This window comes from Pleurodeles waltl, chromosome 7 (genome assembly GCF_031143425.1).
Source record: "Pleurodeles waltl isolate 20211129_DDA chromosome 7, aPleWal1.hap1.20221129, whole genome shotgun sequence".
Lineage (NCBI taxonomy): Eukaryota > Metazoa > Chordata > Amphibia > Caudata > Salamandridae > Pleurodeles > Pleurodeles waltl.
The window spans coordinates 117025368-117046427 of record NC_090446.1 but is presented as its reverse complement, the minus strand read 5'-3'; the positions used below and the strand labels follow the sequence as shown (position 1 = coordinate 117046427).

At 45.7% G+C, this 21060-nt stretch overlaps 1 protein-coding gene across 2 annotated transcripts in view; it reads left to right on the top strand.

The window, feature by feature from the left end:
- Positions 1 to 1792: 1792 nt before the first annotated feature.
- The window catches only part of OPRL1 (opioid related nociceptin receptor 1), a 192284-nt gene continuing 173016 nt past the window's right edge, over positions 1793 to 21060 (top strand). The window contains exon 1 of one of the 2 annotated variants that reach the window (XM_069243225.1): positions 1793 to 2447. The gene's annotated coding sequence lies outside the window, so the exon portion shown is untranslated. The remainder of the gene's footprint in view (positions 2448 to 21060) is intronic. The other variant, XM_069243226.1, reaches the window with a different exon arrangement.

The following is a 21060-nucleotide window of genomic DNA, read 5'->3' as shown; positions in this document are numbered from 1 at the left end:
GGAGACTTGGGGGAACGTTGGGTGGAAGGAAATTTGTGGCTCCTTTCAGATTCCAGAACTTTCTGTCACCGAAATGTGAGGAAAATGTGTTTTTGTTTGCCAATTTTTGAGGTTTGCAAAGGATTCTGGGTAATAGAACCTGGCCAGAGCCCCACAAGTCACCCCATCGTGGATTCCCCTAGGTCTCTAGTTTTGAAAAATGCACAGGTTTGGTAGGTTTCCCTAGGTGCCGGCTGAGCTAGAGGCCAAAATCTACAGGTAGGCACTTTGCAAAAAATGCCCTGTAATTCACATGCTAGTATGGGCACTCTGGAATTTAGAGATGTGCAAATAACCACTGCTCCTCAACACCTTATCTTGTGCCCATTTTGGAAATACAAAGGTTTTCTTGATAGCTATTTTTTACTCTTTATATTTCAGCAAATGAATTGCTGTATACCTGGTATAGAATGAAAACTCACTGCAGGGTGCAGCTCATTTATTGGCTCTGGGTACCTAGAGTTCTTGATGAACCTACAAGCCCTATATATCCCCGCAACCAGAAGAGTCCAGCAGACGTAACAGTGTATTGCTTTCAAAAGTCTGACATTGCAGGAAAAAGTTACAGAGTAAAACGTAGAGAAAAATTGCACTTTTTTTTCCCTCAATTTCAATATTATTTTTTTTCAGTTGTTATTTTCTGTAGGAAACCCTTGTAGGATCTACACAAATTACCCCTTTCTGAATTCAGAATTTTGTCTACTTTTCAGAAATGTTTTGGTTTCTGGGATTCAGCATTGGTTTGACGCCCATTGCTGTCACTGACTGGAAGGAGGCTGAAAGCACAAAAAATCGTAAAAATGTCCCAGTAAGATGCCAAAATTGTATTGAAAAATTGGGTTTTCTGATTCAACTCTGCATGTTCCTGAAAGCTGGGAAGCTGGTGATTTTATCACTGCAAACCCTTTGTTGATGCCATTTTCAGGGAAAAAAACACGAGCCTTCTTCTGCAGCCCCTTTTTCCCATTTAAAAAAAAAAAAAAAAAATGTCACTGTATTTTGGCTAATTTCTTGGCCTCCTTCTGGGGAGCCCACAAAGTCTGGGTACCTCTAGAATCCCTAGGATGTTGGAAAAAAAGGATGCAAATTTGGCGTGGGTAGCTTATGTGAACAAAAAGTTATGAGGGCCTAAGCGCGAACTGGCCCAAATAGCCAAAAATAGGCTCGGCACAGGAGGGGGAAAAGGCCTGGCAGCGAAGGGGCTAATCAGAGTAAAACCAGTCTTGGGATGTTTGCGTTCCAGCTGTGCGAGGACCTGACCTAGCAGTTCAGGCTGCAATCTTCCCATTGGCTGGGTTCAACGTGACTTGTCAAACAGCCTGATTTAGAGTTTGCCGGGCGGGTTACTACACCTTCAGTATTAAGTAGGTTGCAATGGGATCGTAATACAACAGACGGTATATCCATCATGTTTGTGTCACAGTAACCCCCTCCAACAAACTCTAACTCCTGCCTGCAGTGTGCAGGAGAATGATAAACTAGGATGCGGCCTGAGTAATTACCAGTGGCGGAGATTAATTCAAGCATTCCATTCATCACTTTTTTTTTATATACTTTAGTGTGTGGTCCCAAGTGGGACGGGTATGTCCAGACATGGGCCCCATGCACACTATGTAACTGGAACCGAACTATCCCTAAGGCAGCCTCCTGCTCGGCATCTTTACTTTCACCGGTTCACTGAATCAACCCGTGCATGTCTCTGTGTGGTCCACTAGATCCTTATGAGACGTTGTCTCTGTCTATCTCTAGCCCTGCTCTGTCTCAAGCAGCCGCTGCGCTAACGTCTCTCTTTGTATCTGGCCTCCCCATCAGTGCCTGACTGCGTCCACCTCGCGCAGTCAGCGTCTCGGCTCAGCCCATCTTTTGGACTGCTTGCCTGTCCCTCCTTCCCTCTGCCTGACTGTCCCTCCCTGTCTCGTTCTCTCTCCTGTCTCCATCACACTGCCCTTCTAATGATGCGTGAGCACTGAAACAGGGACAGCTGTGGGAGCGGGTCAGGCGCCGCAGCATCAGCACCGTCGGCAGCCTCAGCATCACTGTGAGGCCAAGAGCTGCCGTCTGTGCGCCTGGGTGAGGCTCGGCTGGAACTCTGCTCCATCCCCCTCCCCCCGCCCCTCCTGTGCCTGTTCTCGAGAACCTGGATCTGCCTGTATATGCCCCCGCCCAGTGCACACTGCTCAGTGCAGGTTCGCTGTCTGCCAGCCCGTCTGCTTGTGTGCATAGCGCCACAACGCGCCACCTGTGCGCTGGTCCGGGTCCACCTGCCTCTGCCGCTTAGGATCTTATTTGGGGGGCATTGGTGGTGGGTGGGGGATGGGCAGTGGATAGGCACTGCTGCAGCACATCTAACGTCTGGAAGGAAAAGTAGAAAGCAGGCAAAGAAGGAAGTCTGGACGCCATCTCCTCAGGTGGGTAGCCCTCGGCGTTATTTTCTGTACCCAAATGGGTGGTGCACAGCGCAGCCTTCAGTGCCAGCTGGGCAGTGCGTGGGAGGTGTGCACACCCAAGTGAGTAACGCGCAGTATGATTTGCACGTCCAGGTGGTTAGCGCGCAGCGTTACAGGCACGCGCAGATGGGTAGTGGGCAGAGTGATGTGCACGCCCTGGTGGGTAGCGTTTTCTTTGATTTGCAACTATGGGTGGATAGCGCGCAGTGTGATGTGTACGCCCAGATGGGCAGCGCGGCGAGAAGCGAGATTTGCACGCCCACTTGGGTAGAGCGCAGTGTGAGTCCGCGCGCCCAGTTCGGTAAGTGCAGTATGACTTTGCACGCCCAGAAGGGCAACTTGTAGAGTTATACCAGCACCCGGCAGGGTAGCACGCAGTGTGATGTGCATTCCGAAGTGGGGAACGCACAGTGTAATGTGCACACCCAAGCGCTAAGCGTACAGTGTGATACGCACGCCCGGTGGGCAACGGACGAAATGTGTGGCTCATATTTGTATTATTATTAATGTATTTATTTATTGCCCACGTGAGTAGTGCGTAAACACACTTTGATTGATAAGGAGGGGTAGGCGCAATGCCGGCTGTGGGTGATGAGACCCGTTATTTTATGCACACAGGTGGCTACAACCAAGAGTTGTTTTCTTTGCACTGATGGGTGGGGTGCACGGTAGTATTTTGCACCAACTGGCGCTATGTCGGTCTGTCCACCCGAGAGAAAAGCTCACTGCGTAATTTGGAGCGGGAGGTGAGATGCGCATCGCGTCTTCAACTTTCTCGCGTTGTTTGCCCCCAACTTCACAACGCGGCCCACCCGCGCCCTCCCCAATCCCCCGAGGGTCCGCGGAGGATGCTTCCGCTGGGGTGGCAGCGTGGGTCTCCTGCTTGCGACAACACACGTGGTATTGGTTTGCGACTATGGTGAGCAGGAGTCCCCGGGAGCGACGCTTGCCAGCCTGTAGCGGGGGAACTGGCACATAGATTAATAACAGCGTAGAATATACGAAGAGTGTGCAGAAGGCTGTTCGGAAAGCGTCCCAGCAACAGTCGCCTCAGCCATCATCTCTGCAGCGCATATGTGTGCACTGAGGAAGGAGCGCTGTATGTCTAGATGGTGCTGTGTGTGCGGATGGTGATGTATGTGTGTGTATCGAGGGTGGTGTGTGTGTTTGGCGCGGGTATAAAACGTGTGGATGGCACCTTGTGTCTTTGTATAGCTTGTGCTACGTAAACGCGGTTTGTGAATGGCGCTGTGTGTGCGCATTTGTGTTGCATTTCTTGGAACCTTCCTGCATTTGTAAACAGAGTGTGGTGCTCTGTGCGTGCGATGTTTTTGTGTGTAGAAGGCACTGGGCGAGTATCCATGCAAGTCTGAGGTCCACATGTGCGTGTGCCTATTTGGTGTGGGATGCCAGTGTGTATGTTTGTTTAGAGGATAGGCCGTGGTGTGTGGGGGACCACTTTAGTTTAGTTCAGGTGCTGAAGTGTGTAATGGTGCGCTGTTGTCTGTGCATATAAACAATATACAGCGTGCTCTGAGTGGGCAAGGAGGGCGGTGTTTCGGGTGTGACCGCGTGTGTGTATTTCGGGTGGTCTGAGTGTGTGTCGGTGCACACATGCTGTTGCACATATACATAGATACACAGGACGGCCTCTGTCTGTGCGCCTGTATGTCGGTGCCGCGCGTGCCTTTAGCTGTGCCCTGTGGTGCAAGTCTTTGCTGTGCGCGTGCACACCTGGTGCATAGTGTTTCTGGTGGGCAGTGTGTTATTGTGTATACTTAGCTGCTATTCAGAGTGCCCGTGCACAGTGCATCCGTGCGTCTGCCCATGTGCCCCCGGAATGCACAGTAGCTCTCTGTTTACGTTTCGCAGCTGTCACTCAAGAGCGGACTCACCCCAAGGTAGTTTCGTGGCTCCAAGAAGGACATGAAGATGTCTGAGATTGTAAGTGGGGGCGAGTGGGAGGAATCGACACTCGTGTATTGTGTATGCGCCATCATCACAGTAAAACACATGTGCTTATCACAGTCAAGCGGCAGGAGAGGGTGCAAGCTCCACTGTTCATGTTTGCGCACACCGTACGCTGACATCGTTTCTAGGCGCTTGAGCATCACTGCTGTAAAAGGTGAGGGGCTGGGAGCGCCGAAGCTGAACGTCTGCTGTCGGAGTGCAGGCTCGCACCCTGCACATCCATGCGGCCTAAGTGTCTTCACCCAGTTTATCCTTGTGACCCCGCTTCTCTTCCTGCCTGTCCATCCGTCACAGCTCCTCACTGTCTAGCGCATGTGCCTAGTTCTTCTTCCAGTCTGTCCGCGTCCATCAAGCTTCCCTTCCAATCTGTGCGTGTGCGGCAGCGCTTCATCCAGTCTGAGAGCCCAGCACCTCTTCCACAGCTCCTCATCCGGTCTGCCCTGGTGCCACAGCTCCTCAACCAACCTGCGTGCCCCGACTCCTTAGCTAGTGTATCCACGCGCCCTAGCTCCTCACCCAGCCTGTCCATGTGCCTTGGCTTCTAATCGAGCCTGTCCATGCGCCCCGGTTTCTAATCCAGCATGCATGCACAGACTCCTTATCTGTGTGTCCCAGCTCCTCACCCATCTTGTCAGTGTCACTTCATCCAGTCTGGGTGCCCAGTTCCTCTTCAATAGCTTCTCACCCAGCCTGTCCACGTGCCCTGGCTTCTAATCCAACATGTCCATGTGCCCCGCTCCTCATTCAGCCTGTCAGGGTTCCCCAGCTCTTCATCCAGTCTGGGTGTCCAGCTCCTCTTCGATAACTTCTCACCCAGCCTGCCCGTGTTCCACAGCTCCTCGCCCAACCTGCGTGCCCATACTCCTTATCTAGTGTGTCGACGCGCCCAGCTCTTCTTCCAGCCTGTCCATATACCCATCTCCTCTTCCAGCCTGTCCTTTGTCCTGGTTTCTAATCCAGCCTGTTCATGTGCCATGATTTCTAATCCAGCCTGCCCTTTAACCTGACTTTCAATCCAGCCTGTCCATGTGCCCTGGTTTCTAATCCAACCTGCCCATGTGCCCTGGCTTCCAATCCAGCCTGCCCATGTGCCCTAGTTTCTAATCCAGCTCGTCCGTGTACCCTGATTTCTAATCCAGCTCGTCCGTGTACCCTGATTTCTAATCCAGCCTGTTCACGTGGCCTGATTTCTAATCCAGCCTGTCCATGTGCCCTGGTTTCTAACCCAGCCTGTTCATGTGTTCTGATTTTTAATCCAGCCTGTTCATTGCCCTTGCTTCGAATCCAGCCCGTCCATGTGCCCTGGCTTCCAATCCAGCTAGTCCATGTGCCACAGTTTTTGGATCACTTTGCCACCTTCTCAAATCTTCGCTGTCAGAATTAAACCTTTGCACAGTATTAAACGCTATTAAAGGCTGACTCTGAGGGTACCGTGAAGTTACCTGGCACTGCCAGCAGTATTTACAGACCGCTTCATGATGGCTTCTCACGCATTCCATGTCCTGCTGTTTCTTTTTACACATGGTTGCTTTCAAGTTTGTTTATCACATTTATTCATGAGAAATGAACCTAGGCTACCGCACCGTTAATGCATTAGGCTGTCAAATGAAATCCCAGTTTAGAATCAAGGTGTCTGCCTGGTCACCGGAAGTGATGTAGCACAGTGCTTCTTAATTTTTGGGTGTGCACAAGGCCTTCTCAGAGGGGCCCACAACTGTTTTACAAAACTAAATAAAATTAAAATTAATACAATATGTACAAATAAATACGAAAAATTAAAAGTTTGAAAACTTTATCTGTGTTTAATTGTGAATTAAACTATTTCAATATTTGAGCATTTGCCTGATGGTCATTTGTTTCAATATTTTTATCTATTATTTAGAGGTTCAAATCATAGAAATTGCTTAGACAGGGGGTTCCCAGCTTCCAATAATGAGTCAGTGGGGTCCTTCGATTCCAGTAATGATTCAGTGGGGGACCACAGAAGTCAAAATGTTAAGGACTGCTGAACTAGCAATCCTTGCGACCTGTGATGTCATCAAGTGCTGCTCTCGCTCTGTAATATTGAATGCTGTTTTGTCATCAAAGTCTGCTTTTGTTCCTCAGTGCATACCACAATGCCATCAGATAGTGACAGGCTTTCTTGTACAGGCCATTGTGATGTAACTGGGCTCTTTTTGTGTTCTCTAGCTGAAAGCAAATTGAGGTCATCTAGCAGAACTAGAGAAACCTGATGTCACCAGATCCCCTTGCAGCTTTAAAAGAAAGCTTTGTGATGCCTTCAGGAGCTTGGGTTCAAGTGCCTCATGCCATATGTGACCTGATCTGCCAAACCTCCCTTAAACAGAAAAGTTTTCCATTGCTCAAAGTGGGAGCTATTACATTATGCTTGAATTAATGAACTGGGGTTAGCAAGCATGTCTCTTGAGGTACCATTGAACCCTCACCTCCGCCTTGTTTTGAATCTTTTTAAGCTGGGTGAGATTGTAGTCCAGAAGGAAAACAGAAATGTTTGAGGGAGGTCCAAGACTCTCCCGCAGTTAGGTGAAGTCCCACTTGGTGCTGATATTGACATGTAAGTTCAGAATGAGATTGCTGATGCTCATGGAGCCACAAAAATGACGTCACTGAAAGTTACAGCAGGCCACTCCTCTTTCTGTCATAAGCCATAGACTACGTCCTTTCACCCCTGGCTGTTTTCCTTACAGACCTCTGACTGTCCATTGTCAAGGCTGAAAATGGGCCATGCCTTTTACAATACCTATATAAGTCCTCTAATGTTCCTCAGCCCCCTGATTCAGCTCATTTTGGACTATGCCCCTTCCTTTGATAACTTCATTTTGTGAAAGTCAAATCCTGCCACCATTGTTCCATTTTGGTGAGAATTCTTGCTGAGTCTTAAAGATACAATTATATTGAATTTTGTTTGCCAGTCAGGATTCATCTCTGTAGGGATTTTTGTAGTGAATGTTGCCTCTGGCACCAGATGATAAACCTTCATTTTTCGGTGAGCAAACCACTCCACAACCTAAAATATTATCTCAATGATTGGGCCAGTGGTGATGGTCAACACAGCTCTTAGCCCCCCAGGTTCTAAGACAGCTCGGGATTCAACTGAGGAAATGATCACAACTCTTGCAAACTAATGATGATGACATAATTTCTCCATCAGCTTTATCCTTGTTCATCTAACATCACATGTTTTAAGATACACCTGGGATATCTTCTCAGGCTAGTCTCATCTTACTTTTAATTACTAACAAGTTCTTACAGTTATTACTGTCTTACTTGTTTTTAGCCAGGTACAAGTTAGATTTTTCCTCCATATGAAATCACCCTCTTCCATGAAACTTAAGTCCCCACAGGGCAATACAACTAGATTGGGACTTTTTTATCTGCGGTTTCAGTGTTGTTTACTGTGATCAAATAGTCAACCTAATACAGCCTTCCGAAACCCCTACCTACTCGTCAAACATTAACAAATCTACCTATCCCACAATGCCTATGCTGTGCTTCAGATAGGTTAAAGGGAGAACCTCTCCATAGTGGCATGACCTTCCTCCTTGTGAAGTACAGTGGTCCATTTACATGTCAGTGGAGTCCAATGTGGTCTTTGGTAGTTACAGGAGGGCCTGTTGGTTGAACACAAAGGCTACTGTTCATTATTAACAAACAGATGTCATTATAAATCTCTCTCTTACCTCATTCGTTCCCTCTTCATCCTCACAACCTTTGTCTTTGGACCACATGTGCTTAGAGACCCAGGAATGTGACTGCTACTTTTCAATAACGTTTTTCATCAAAGAGTAGTCCTCTGCATCTACTCTATTAACTCCATTCAGAAACCCATTCTCAGGCTTTGCAGGTCATAGCTGCAGATCTTTGGCATGGGGTACCTAACGATGATGACATCTGCATGCACTTGTAAACAACACTCTTTCCATGTCCATCAATCCCTTCAGCCAGTCTTCTCATGTGATCAATATCTCTATCCACTTTGTCCATGTGCAAATCTCCTCATCCAGTTTGCTTATGTGCCACTGCCCCTCATCCCGTTTCAGTGCCCAGACCCTCTTCCATTCTGTCCATCTCCATCAACAGTCTAATCTACAGGGCCTTGTGGACTGTGTGTGATTTCCCTTTTGCATAGTGTAATATCTTAGAACTATCTAATTTGTTTCTGCTATTGTGAACTCTCCATGTAAGATCAAGCACCCCAATTGATCATCCACGTTGACACTTGAACCGTAGACAAGAGTAGGCCTCAGCATGTGGAACTGTTTTCCCTATCCCGTCTCTGTTTGAGATCGAGGATCTGTTGGTTCTTTTTTTAAACTTAGCTGCATTTTTTGACTTTATCAGAAACAAGCTCTGTCTCAGAATACAGACTCCACCTGCATAGTTTAGAGACTGCACTTTCAGCATGGATGGTAATGAGCTTCTCATTTTCACCCACCACAAATATTTAGGTCTTGAGATTCATCAAGTACAGTAAAACCAGGACCTGCACCAAGAATTGATTACAAATATATCACTAATTCTGAAACACTACACTCTAAAGTCTTGCCTATCCATACCCTCAAGACCCTCGTGCACTTGCTTTTGTACAGCTGTCCTATACTGAAGTCCAGTCTGGAAATACAGAGGAGAAGGTGACTTCCTTGGCTGTGTCTCAATTTGTGTTTAATCCTACGGATCAAGCGGGTAATATGCTAGATCAGGTTTTCTCTAATTGTGCATTGGAAGTGATTACCCCCATTCCGCTTGTCTGGCCTGACCATCATTTGATAACATTTGGGTGGGCATCTTTAGGGGGGACTCATCTTCAGGGTGGGTCTGAGTCTCAGGTATCGAGAGCCTTCCACAAGATTCATTCAGAGGCCTTTAGTATGGCACTAGAGGAGAGAAAGCATTCCCTCTCAGTGAAGTGGCTACTGATGTTGGTCTTCTGAACAGCTGGATTAGCACCCCTACCCACGAGCTGGCCCCTGAACTGCAGCAGTGCTCTCATAGGGCCAAGCCTATGGTGTCATTGGTACACAAACACCCTCAAAGAGGTTAAGGGTGAGTGCAAGCATCTGGAAAGGCAGCGGACACAGTCATATAATCTGACTGCTAAAGCCAGGTACGAAGTGGCCTTAAAGATACTATAAAGAGTTCAAAATGGCAAAAAAACTACTTTGAGGACAGAGTTGATAACACCAGTAATAAATCAAGGGAAATCTTAAAAATAGTGAAATCCTTTATGTTGCCAGGGGCCTTCTTAAGGCGCCAGGTGCCCACTGTGGGATGGTCTGAACAACTGGTTGACTATTTCCAGACTAAGATCACAAATATTCAAGCCAGCCTTCTCCCTTCCAAGCAGGTGGAGAAGATTATAGGGGGCTTGTTACATCTTAGCCCACCACTTAATTCCTCTTGGACCCTCAACAGGTTCAACCTGATCAACATGGAATATTCTCTCGCAGCAATCCGTAGTTTTAAGCCTGGTTCTCCATCAGACCCATGCCCCCGGGCCTGTTGCACCACCATGGTGCAAGGGTGCCTGCGTTGCAGGGATGATTGTTTATCTGCAGGAAGGTACACCTTCCTGCACATAAACAATCATTAATGGCGTTTTCCTCTTTCTATGTGTGCTTCAGAATACAGCACACAGAGAAAGAGGAAAAAGCGGGAAGAAATAATGATGTTTCTCCCTCTTGCACCACTTTTACGCCCCCCTGAGGTGGCATGGGAATCTGATGCATTCCCAGACTTGTAATTCTGGGAACGCATCAGATGCCATTGGACTCCATGGGTGTTGCTTGGTAACACCCATACTAACACCCAAGGAACGCCCCTTTCACGCAGTGTTATGCATGAAAGGGGTCCATATTTACAAGGCAATGAAAAGCCACGTAAGGTGGCTTTGCATGGCCTTATACATATGGGGCGGCACACTACACCATTCAACCATCAAAAATGATGCTCTGGTGGCACAGTGTGCCGCTAGGGCCTCGTAAAGGAGGTTTGAATGCGATCTAACCTTTCTGCCTCAGGTTAATGCTGTGGTAGGGGCTTGTTTTGGTCTGCTGCATGTGCTAAGAAAGTTTCTTAACTTTCTCACTCAGCAAGGAATCAAGTACTTCAGGCCTTAATAACATCTAGGCTTGATTACACTAGTGCACTGTACTTGGGTCTGCCTGACTACCTGATTAGGAAATTGCAGGAGGTTCAAATCTCCGCAGCCCAGACTCTTCTTGCCTGCCTTTGAGAACACACGTCACCACATATTTAAGGGGATTGCACTGGCTTCTTATAAGGAAGAAGATCCTTTTTAGGACCCTGCTGCTACTACATAAAGCCATCTATCAGTCTGATGCTGATTACCTTAGAGCAAGGATCTATTTTCATGTTCCAGCTAGACGCCTGCACCCATCCAACCTTTTTCTGTCCAAAATTCCTAGGATCTGGGAGTCCAGGATGGGAGGCAGGTCCTTTTTGTTCTTAGGACCCTCAATTTTGAACAAATTCCTTTTGGAGCTATGGAATATTTCACCCACCTCCCAGTTCCAGAAGAAACTAAAACCTGGCTTTTTAATCAAGATTAATTGTTAGGTCCTTTAGACAGTCCACAACCTAGATGCAGAGGTCCAGGACACGCCCGGAGTAACAGAGGGCTATATAAATGCCTGTTACATTACTTTACATTCCCATTTTAAGCTTCACACTAAGGAATGCCTAAAAAGACCAAGGTGTTTTTTTCACTTTTTTAGGACTGTCTGGCACTGTCAAAACATGGAAAGGTGAACCAGGATCTGCATTAAGACTCTGAAGATGTGGACATCACTACGTGTAGAACACAGCTCCCAGTCAGAACCCTACCTAGTCAGTTAGTTCCTAATAGACCTGACAATCTGTATTCTTACAGAACTTTTCATAAACAGGAGCATTTGATGCAGCAAGGGACATGTTTCCTTACTCTGTACATATCTAAAACTTGTCACCATAAATTTGAGTGCAAGATCTGCAATTTATGCAGCTCAAATGTTCTACATCATCTGATATGTCTATGGTTATTGGTTTAGAGGGAGTTGACTGCCTGCTGGGGGTTGGATGCAGGGCAGTTCAACAGCAGACTGTGCAGCCGAAGGATGTACACATTGTGAGGTTGGCGTCCTGTGACCAACCTCATGCAGAGTGGCCGGCGCTGTATAGTTGTGGTTAGGTCAATTAGGACTTCTATAGAAAGGACATTTTTTTTGTTTCACTAATACCTGTGATGCAGTTTGATGAATCTGAATAAAGCTTTTCAAAAAGTTCATCCACTTCAGCTCCTTCCTGAAAAGTTTTGGGGCATTTCACTTCATGGGGGCCAAGAAAAATGGAAGGGCCAGAAATGTTGATTTTCTACAGTATGTGGATGCCCATAGGCAACTTTGCTCTCTGATACAGAGAACAGCAGAATAACCTAATAAATTAAGTTTGATAGAAAGTTACAACTTTCCTCAGAAAGGGTGGTTTCCATTATTTGGTATAAATCAGTTCAGTCATGTTTGGGAATTGTCTCTTTAAAGAGGTGTTTGGGGTGAGTTTGAAGAGGTTAAAAGTTAGACAAATCTAGACATTTTTTCCCACGTCACTGAAATTAAAAAAATAGGGCCTTCTGATTGGCCGAGGGAGCTTTTATCGCAGTCAGTCATTTTAGTACAGACGGGCTGGGACAGGTCTTGTGGCACTGAGCAATCTGATTAGCCAACTACAGCTCATGTTCCAGTGAGCATTATAGGACTCAGGGACGTGGTCCCTGATTCCCGGAATATCTATTCTAATAGTATGAGGGGACAAGGTAGGGATACCCTCAACCCCAGGTGCTTGTGAGGGGAGGTGAGAGGGGTTGGGGGACCCAGAAGGACCCTCCCACCAAATACCAACATTTAAAAAAATGTGTGCATCAGATACCAAGGACTCCTGCATGACTCAGCAGGGCCCTCCTGGTACACCTGTGGGAGTCACTATTGCAGCTTCACGCCACAGTATATTGGGACAGTGCAAGCTTCCATGGATGAAGATTGTATTATACTCCTCACCCTGGTGGTGACCTTTGAGTGCCAGTACTGATGGAATACTGGAGTACCCTTAAAAAGTAAAAATAAAATAGAAATAAAATGTAAGACGGATGTCTGGGTGGAAAGGGTATCCAAGGGATATGGACACAAGGCCTAGCCAGAGGCCGGGCCTTGTCCCCAAACCATTGCTGAGCTTGGGCTTCAGCCATGTTCAGCCATGGGGGGGGGTGTTTGGTTGCCCGTGTGGGAGATGGGCATAGGACTCGTCAGAGGCTCCCTTGCATGGCTGCAGGCCATGAGCATAGGGGGTTAGGCCACATGTGGTGGGGTTAGCCATCTGCAGCAGGTTGGGTGCCTGACCACAGGCCAGGCACTGAGACCAACACCTGCAGTGCACAGCTGAAGGCCATGCACCACAGGGACTGGCCATCCACGAGGGAAGTGGGTGCCTGGTCTGGCTCCAGGCCAGACTCTGCATCCAACTGGCGCTGTACACAGCTAAAGACCATGTGAGGGTCGGATGCACATGGTAGGGTACAGTATAGGGCCTTCCTGGAGGCAAGGGATAGCCAGCCAATGGTGGGGTTGGCCCCCTGGTGGGTGGCAATTGTGGTGGGGTGTTGGGCTGTATGGTCCGGATAGAGCCAAGTTCTGCTGCCAAACACCTACTGCATGTGGCTGCAGGCCATTCGCTGCCCATTCTGACGTCCATGTACAGGTGGGAAGTTGGCTGAATATGTTTTAAAAAGTACAGAAATTCACGAAAAAAACGAAGGTTGAAGTGACAATATTGTTAAGTATGGCAATAAGAGCTTCCAATATGTTAAATACAAATTCTGAAATTCACTGAAAAAAACAAAGGTTAAAGTGACATTATAGCTAGGTTTTGAAATTAGATAAAAATGTGATAGCTAAAAATAAAAAAAACAGTGAAATTCACCAGTTATAGATAAGCTATGTTAACATCCCTCTGTGTACTGCTTATGACCTCCATATTACATCCCTCATGATATGTTAAATATAGGGGTGGGTGAAAAATTCCACTCCGCTAGTGGGGTTTGCAGAGTTTTGCCCTCTCCACATTTTGCTTTGAGTGCAGATTTCCAGCAAAACTCTTAAAAAAATCTGAAATGCCTCAAAGTCCACAGTGAAGTTCTGGAGATAAAAATTCATGCCTCCGTGATACACAGAACTCCTCTATACCACTATAAGACAACTATTTAACATGGGCACATCCGCAGATAGCCACTGGTGGATAATCTATTGTCAACAGAAGATGTTGGGGCAGATTTAAGAGCCCCTTTGTGTCATTTTTTTACGCTAATGTGGCCCAACATGGCCAAAATCGATGTGCCAAATTTACAAAGTGGTGCTATGCATGCATTGCACCACTTTGTAACCCTTTGTGCTACATTATGCCTGCCCCAGGCATAATGTATGCAAAGGAGTCGTTCCCCCATTAGCGGGGGGGCAGAAAAAATGGTGCAAAGAAATCTAAGAGATTTCTTTGCGTCATTTTTTTCGGCACTCAATGGGCTTTGCAAGATTAGCGTCAACATTTTTGATGCTAATCCTGCAAAGCTAGGAACTAGCGTAAAAAATTCTGAGGTCCATTGCCTTTCTCACAGTTTTTTGGAATAGGCTTTGGTTTTAAGCCCGAACCTACTTCCAAATCTACTTTTGCAATCCACACCATATGCACTCGTCTATTACCTTGCTTAACATGGAGTAATATTTGTGATTTGTAAACCATGCACCATACAAATTTCAGCATACAGAATCTTACTTGCTACCAGGCCATACCCTACTTCTATGCAAAGACCCACATGTGTATGCTTAGTAGCTCTATGCTTTATTTCTCTATGGTATCAGTGATTTCATTTCGGTTGAGATATCATCAGTGATGTCATCAATGATGGCGTTTAACATGTCATGAGTGATGTAATATGTGAGGTCATTAGCAGTGCATTGTATGGCCCAGTGCTTAATTTGTAAAATATTAAGGACTGAATTTAAGAAATGTGGCTCTGCATCCAATTCAGCAACACTTTTCTTGCACCCCCCTGAACCCCTCTTACGCCACCATGTGTGTGCCATATTTAGGATACGCTCACCATGGCAGCAGTTAGAACAATAGCAGGGAGCTGTGGGGGGGACCGCATGCCCCAATGCACTGTATTTATGTAAACCCCATGGAGGTGGTGGTTCCTGGGGCTGTGGGGGGAGGGGCACATGGCAACCTCGCACACAATTACAATGAAGCCCTGGGAGGTAACGGTCTCCAGCACCCGGGGGGTCCATAGGACCCCTATAATATCAGTTAAGGCATTTTGCCCGGTGGAGGTTCCCGGAGGGACAGGGGGCAGTGCGACCCTCGCATACAATATGTACAAAGTCCCAGGGAGGAGGCAGACCTGAGGCAAGTATAAGACCTGGAGGGGGCACTATGCGCCGCCATAAAAAGTGTTGTTTTGACCCGGCAGGGTCCCTCTGGGACCCCAACACCAGACCTAAGGGCTCATGGTGGCCCCTTTTCCTTTTTGTTGCATTTTTCTCAGTTGAAGCCGATTCCCATGATGGCTGCCTACATTTCCTGGTTGAAGTGTTGGCAGCCAAGCAGAGCCCTGCATTTCCATGCACAACCTGGTCATTATACGCAAAGGTGTCATGGCCAGAGATGTACACATTTTTTCCCTTTTAATTTCTCAAAAACTACTGAATGAATTTACACCAAATAAGCAAAAGCGTAATCTGCGAACTGAGAGCTAGCTTTCTGTCAAATTTGGTGCAATACCATCCAGTGGTTTGGGCTGTAGTTGTGTTCAAAAGTCCTATGGGAATTAACATGGTAAACAACTTCTTTGACCCACCTCTTTTTCTCACCCCCCACCTTACAGATCCCTCTGAAACCGAATCACGGCCACACTTTTTGTTTGGAAAATGTTGTGAAGATTCGTCAAACGGTGCCAAAGATATAGGCAAGTCAAAAAATGCTTTTTCCTATGGAAACATGGTCCTAACTATAACTACCTACTGGTGACCGCCAGTAGGCAAATATATATATATATTTATTTATATCATTTATATATAATATATTTACAAATATAATGTATATCTATATTAATGTATATTGATCTATATATATATGTGAATACATGTATTTATATATAGATAGATATATATACATAAAGAAACTGTAAATATTATAATTCATCACTTTTATCCTATATTATTATTTCAGTTTATTATCCAAATATATATATATATATATATATATATATATATATATATATATATATATATATATATATATATTGCCAATACCTTTGGCACCGCTTGAAAAATCTTTACCAAATTTTCAAAACTTATACTTCATTCAGTTTTGCTGATGTCTTGAAATTTTCAGGGTGATCCATCAAGCGGGATCTGAGAAAAAGGGGGTGTCTCAAAACGTGTTTTCCCCATGCATTTTCCTATAGTGATGTTCAACATGACTGCAGCCCAAACCACTGGACGGAATTAAACCAATATTGGCAGAAAGCATGATTTTAGTGATTTGGTGTAAATCTGTTCAGTAGTTTTTGAGGTATTAGAGCTGAAAAAAGATAGATATCTAGTTATGCGGATCATCTGCAGATCCAACTGTTCCCATGCTTATATCTGATTGGCTGCCAACACTTCAACAAGGAAGTGTTAGCAGCCATTTGGAGACTCAGCTTCAACCGAGTCCCACATAAAAGTTTAAAAAAAAGAAAAGAGGTGGCCCTGAGCCCATAGTCTTGGTCAAGATTCCGTCACAGACTACACTAAGGCTAAAAAGAATTAAAAAACAAAATCTCAGAAAAATCCACAAATGGATCAGTGAATTTTTCATAGACTTTTTCTAAAAAAGGGTGGTCTCCCACGCTTCTTTTATTTTGCCCTAGATGGGTCAATGTCCTGGTGGGCACTGGGGGCTTAAAAAGGAGGGGGAACATGGGGCCCCCTACCTAGGACTTGTATTGGCTCCCGGGACCACCACCTCCCCAGGGCAAAACAGTAATTTCTAATGGGGAAGGCCCATACGGCCTCCCCCACAGCCCCAAGGACCACCACCTCACCGGGGCTTAAAAATTAAATTAATGCAGTGGGGGGGCATGCGTCCCCACACCCTCAGGGCCCACCACTTCCCTGGGGCAAAAAGCTAAGTTGTAATGGGGAGACCCAAAAGGCCTGAATGGCCTCACCCCAGCCCCTGGGACCGCCACCTCCCTGGGGCAATTTTTTCCAATTAAGGCGGGCCACATGGCACCTTCCCGCAGCCCCGGGGACCGCCACCTCTCGACAATGAAATTAGATAATGAAGGGATTCTGTCGCAGAGCTCTGGGCTCAGGGACCACCACCTCCCCGGGGCTACATGGCCTTGGGGACAATAACGCCCCCCCCCCTTCCCCTGGACTGGCTCCTGTTATGTTCCAGGGTGCCCAACCTGGGACATAGCTGTTTGCTTTGATTTGGCTGGAGCTTTGACAGCTCCCACCAAGTCAAAACAAAAACTGGTTCTAGCGGGCAAGACCTGTCAAAGTGCTCTCGCCTGCTGGAAGAATTTGTTGCACTTAAGATCTGTTATCCCTTTAAAAATGCAATCAAACACATGGATTCTAAACATAACTTTCGGGTCAACTAGGCCTTAGTATAGTGTAAAAGTAGCCACAATGTGATGATCAGAAATGAGGTGGAGGGTTGAGGAATATTTCGAATCCATTGCCATTTGGCATCTACTCTCAGCCAGGAAGAAAATGCAAAACATGTTAGTGATGGCCCATTTCAAAGTAGTTTACTACCATTCATTTTTTCCCACTTAAAACAAAGCACTCTTATCAACATAATGCTTTTCTTGGCTCGAGGCTGCCTCCCCCCACCGGGATCAACTAAGGCCACCCAAGGGGACCCTCCCCCCGGTTTGGAGACCTCTGGCCTAAAGGATCATGGTTGAAACAACACAGTACCAAAACCAAGTTTACCTATTCAACGGAACCTGGACATACTGACATAAAGAACCTACAGTTCCGATGGTCACACTTAAAAATCATCATGAGGTAAGAACACATATCAATGTTTGATTATCACACTATTACAACTTTATTGTTCTATACAAAAGGTGTTAAATCATATATTAGGTGCAGATGGTGCTGTGCTCATTGGTGCTAAAGTACAGTAGTGATTCAAATATGATACACATGTACACCATGGGAATCCATTTAAAAACATAACAGTCCATCATGAACACTGATCGAGAATGCCAAAATACTATGAATAATCCCCATGTTATTGTCGACATTTTGAACCACAGGTTTAAAATAAAACATAAGCACGAATCAGACTCTGATTCCTGATATGAATGGGTGTGATGGGCTGCAGTCCTTCCCTTTCCTTCCCATTCCATTGTCACAGACTGTGAGGTTTATGACGCCCACCGTCAGACAGGAGTACAGTTGATACTGAATGAACTTCTGCAACCCAGGGGCCGGAGAGAATTGAAAAAAGACCCTTTACACGACCCGTCAGACATTGCAGTGCCAGTCTGACGAGGAGCGAGCCCTATGATGAAGCATGACATCCAATGGATGTGTGAGGGCTCTTGCTTCTAAATATGGAAGTGCATAGTGGATTTCTGACCCTTTTTTGGAACAGTGTACTGTTTTGTTTCTGTGATAATTTCTAGGCCTGGGAGAAACCCACGGAGTTTCACTCCATGGTTATTCAAAAAGTCCACAAGATTCTGCAGAGTTCTGCGAGCCAAATCAGGCACGTCACACAGCTCGCACTGATTGTTAGCACCTGAAACTTTTTCTGCGCTGTAAAATCAGCATAAACGGCATCAGGAGGTGCACCAGTGGGCATTGCTTCTTTCTGACTCTCGTGTAAATTTTCGAGTAGAGTGGCAGCTTTCTCAAAATGAACAGTCATGACCTGCTGTGACTGCCCGTATTGAGAAACATCACCGAGAAGCATTCTAGCATCGAAAATCAATCTAGGGGACGCAAATTCTTGCTCGCCAACCTGAAGAATAAGAAACAACTCTGTCAGTGAAGTGGAATTTTTTAACCCACCTCTAATAGTTTCCTGATGTGTGGTAGGATCATGGGAGTATATGGAAAGGAGGACTTTTCTTAATGATAGAGATGAGTAGGAAGTCATCATTGTAGAGAGTAGATTGTTTTAGATAGTTTACTGTAGAACTCCGAGTTTGGGAGGAATTCCAATGGGTGAATGTAATAGAGGAATGTGGCACTTTTCTTCATGATCCTTTTTGGAATTAATGTTGGTATGATTGTGTTCATGTTTCGGTTAAGTGTTGCTTACATCACTGGTTTGTTGTATTAAGTCCCCATGAGATAGAGATACAAGGTGGATTGAGGTGGACGGTGAACCATACACATCACAGCTTTTCAGTATATCCTGTTTTCATGTTTTTTGCCTAAAATACTGCTTGGAGATAGTTTGATTTAGGAATATGATGCTCTGTTTCTGTCCTTTGCATTCTGCTTGGACGTTTCTGAGGTTGTGTGGTAGTTTACATTTATAGTCTGTTAAAGATACTTGCTGAAAAAGAATATCATTATTTAAGACGTTTCAGATTCACAGTTTCTGAAGGCACTTCTGGGATCTACAAATAATGAGATAATATGATGTAGGACAAACCAGAGAAGACAGGTACCAATGTATTGCCTTTGTAGTGTGTGGGTGTAGTGATATCTTAGTTGACGAGGAGGGGATTGATGATGTTCATGAAGGTTTTTTGCATGGCTTCAATAGTATATTGGTGTGGAAGACTGAAGTCTCCAAAGAAGGAACATGAGGATAAAAGTCCTTCCAATACCAGAGTGGCTGTGGCATCCTGTCTTTCTTGGCTTTATTTCTGTCCAACCCATGCTCACCAGGATCACATACATAACCTCAGATGGGCTTATAGTGTAGAGCAGTGACCTGATCTTTACAGGAAATGCTTCACCGCGTTTGGGTTGTCTGGCCTGCAGCCTCTCAATAAAACATCAAAAGGACTATTTGCTATGGCTTCTAGCCATGAGCACAAAGTACACAAGAAGCCTGTATAATGCTCCCTACACTGGTTAACCACCAGGAAGTTTGAGTATGAAGCTTCATATTAGGCCCTGGTGTCCACCCATCAGTTTTCCATATGTACTTGTTTGATGTTCGGAGGGAGACTCTTCATCTTCAACTGATGAGATGACATGCCAGAAGCAGAATACCTAACTGCTGGTTTCCGCATACCTTCTATCTAACCAAAGATCAGAGGTGAAGGGGCAGATCTGATAACCTTGCTTGAAAGATAAGGAACTGGTCTGCCTAGAGTGTATAAAAGATGCCTGATCAATTGAATAAAGAGCCTTCTTAAACTTAAAGTTCATTGACACTTATGTTGAGAACCAATCGGAGAAGAATCATCACAGGGGCCAAGTGTATCCCATCCCACCTAGACCAAACCAGAATCAAAAGGATTGCCATCAAAAGAAGATTGAGGACGTATTAAATTAAAGACAGCTAAATATTGTACCTTCTGTTCACCCTGGACTACCCTTCACCACCACCCCACTAGCTGCACTATACATCTAGAAGGTGGGAACAGGGCTCATGACCCATAGGGAGACACTGATTATGCCACTACAGACGTTGTTGGAATGCATAGCTCTCCTAATGTACCCCAATGACCTGATACCTAATGGGAATTCTCCAGTAGGAATTCTGGTTGCCTCCCAAAGAGAAAAATCATGACTGTAATCATTCAGAGCCGAAATAGGGGCATTCCTAACATTTGTAAGCACACAATTACAAAGTACAGACTCGTCTCAGCGCCCCATGGAATCTCGAACAGTACTAGGTCCAGATTGTGATCCAATTGGTTCTCTGAATTCTTTCTGGGCTCTCATTACCGGCATCGGAATCCAGAGGGCCCATATCTCTGTGGTGAGGATGTCTTGAGAAGTCTGCTCCATCTGATTGGGTCCATAGGCTGAGAGTGAGTCGCGCATGAGGGAGAGGGGGGCAGCAGAGAGTGCTGTGTGATGGATGATGGTGGATGAATGTGCACTTATTTTTATGAGATTATTAGGAGTTTAAGTGCGCCCTCCGTGGTGCTTTTTTGTGTTGCGGTTGCAGGACAAGTAAAAAGACAAGTAAACGTTTAAAAAAAAAGTTAGTGCATGTTACCCAGAAGTTTTGTTCTGATATAGTTAAACAAGATTTCAGTCTAACGCCTATTAGAACTCTGAGATAGCCTTGAAAATATTCATTTACAAACAAAGACTTGATATCTGATGAATTTGGCCTTTGAGTGCTGCACACACCAATTTGGAAAGATTCGATGTTAATGAGATTTGGAGTGAATCAAAACGTGCAGTCGAATCAGCCTCAAAAGAGAGGCCAAGGACTGCTAGAACAATGAGTCTGGAACCCATTACTACTCCATTGCACCCTCCATGGTGGATGGAAGAAGGAGACGCTGATGCAGGAGGGCAGTAAAGTGATCCTATTAAAAACTAGTTTGAGTGAG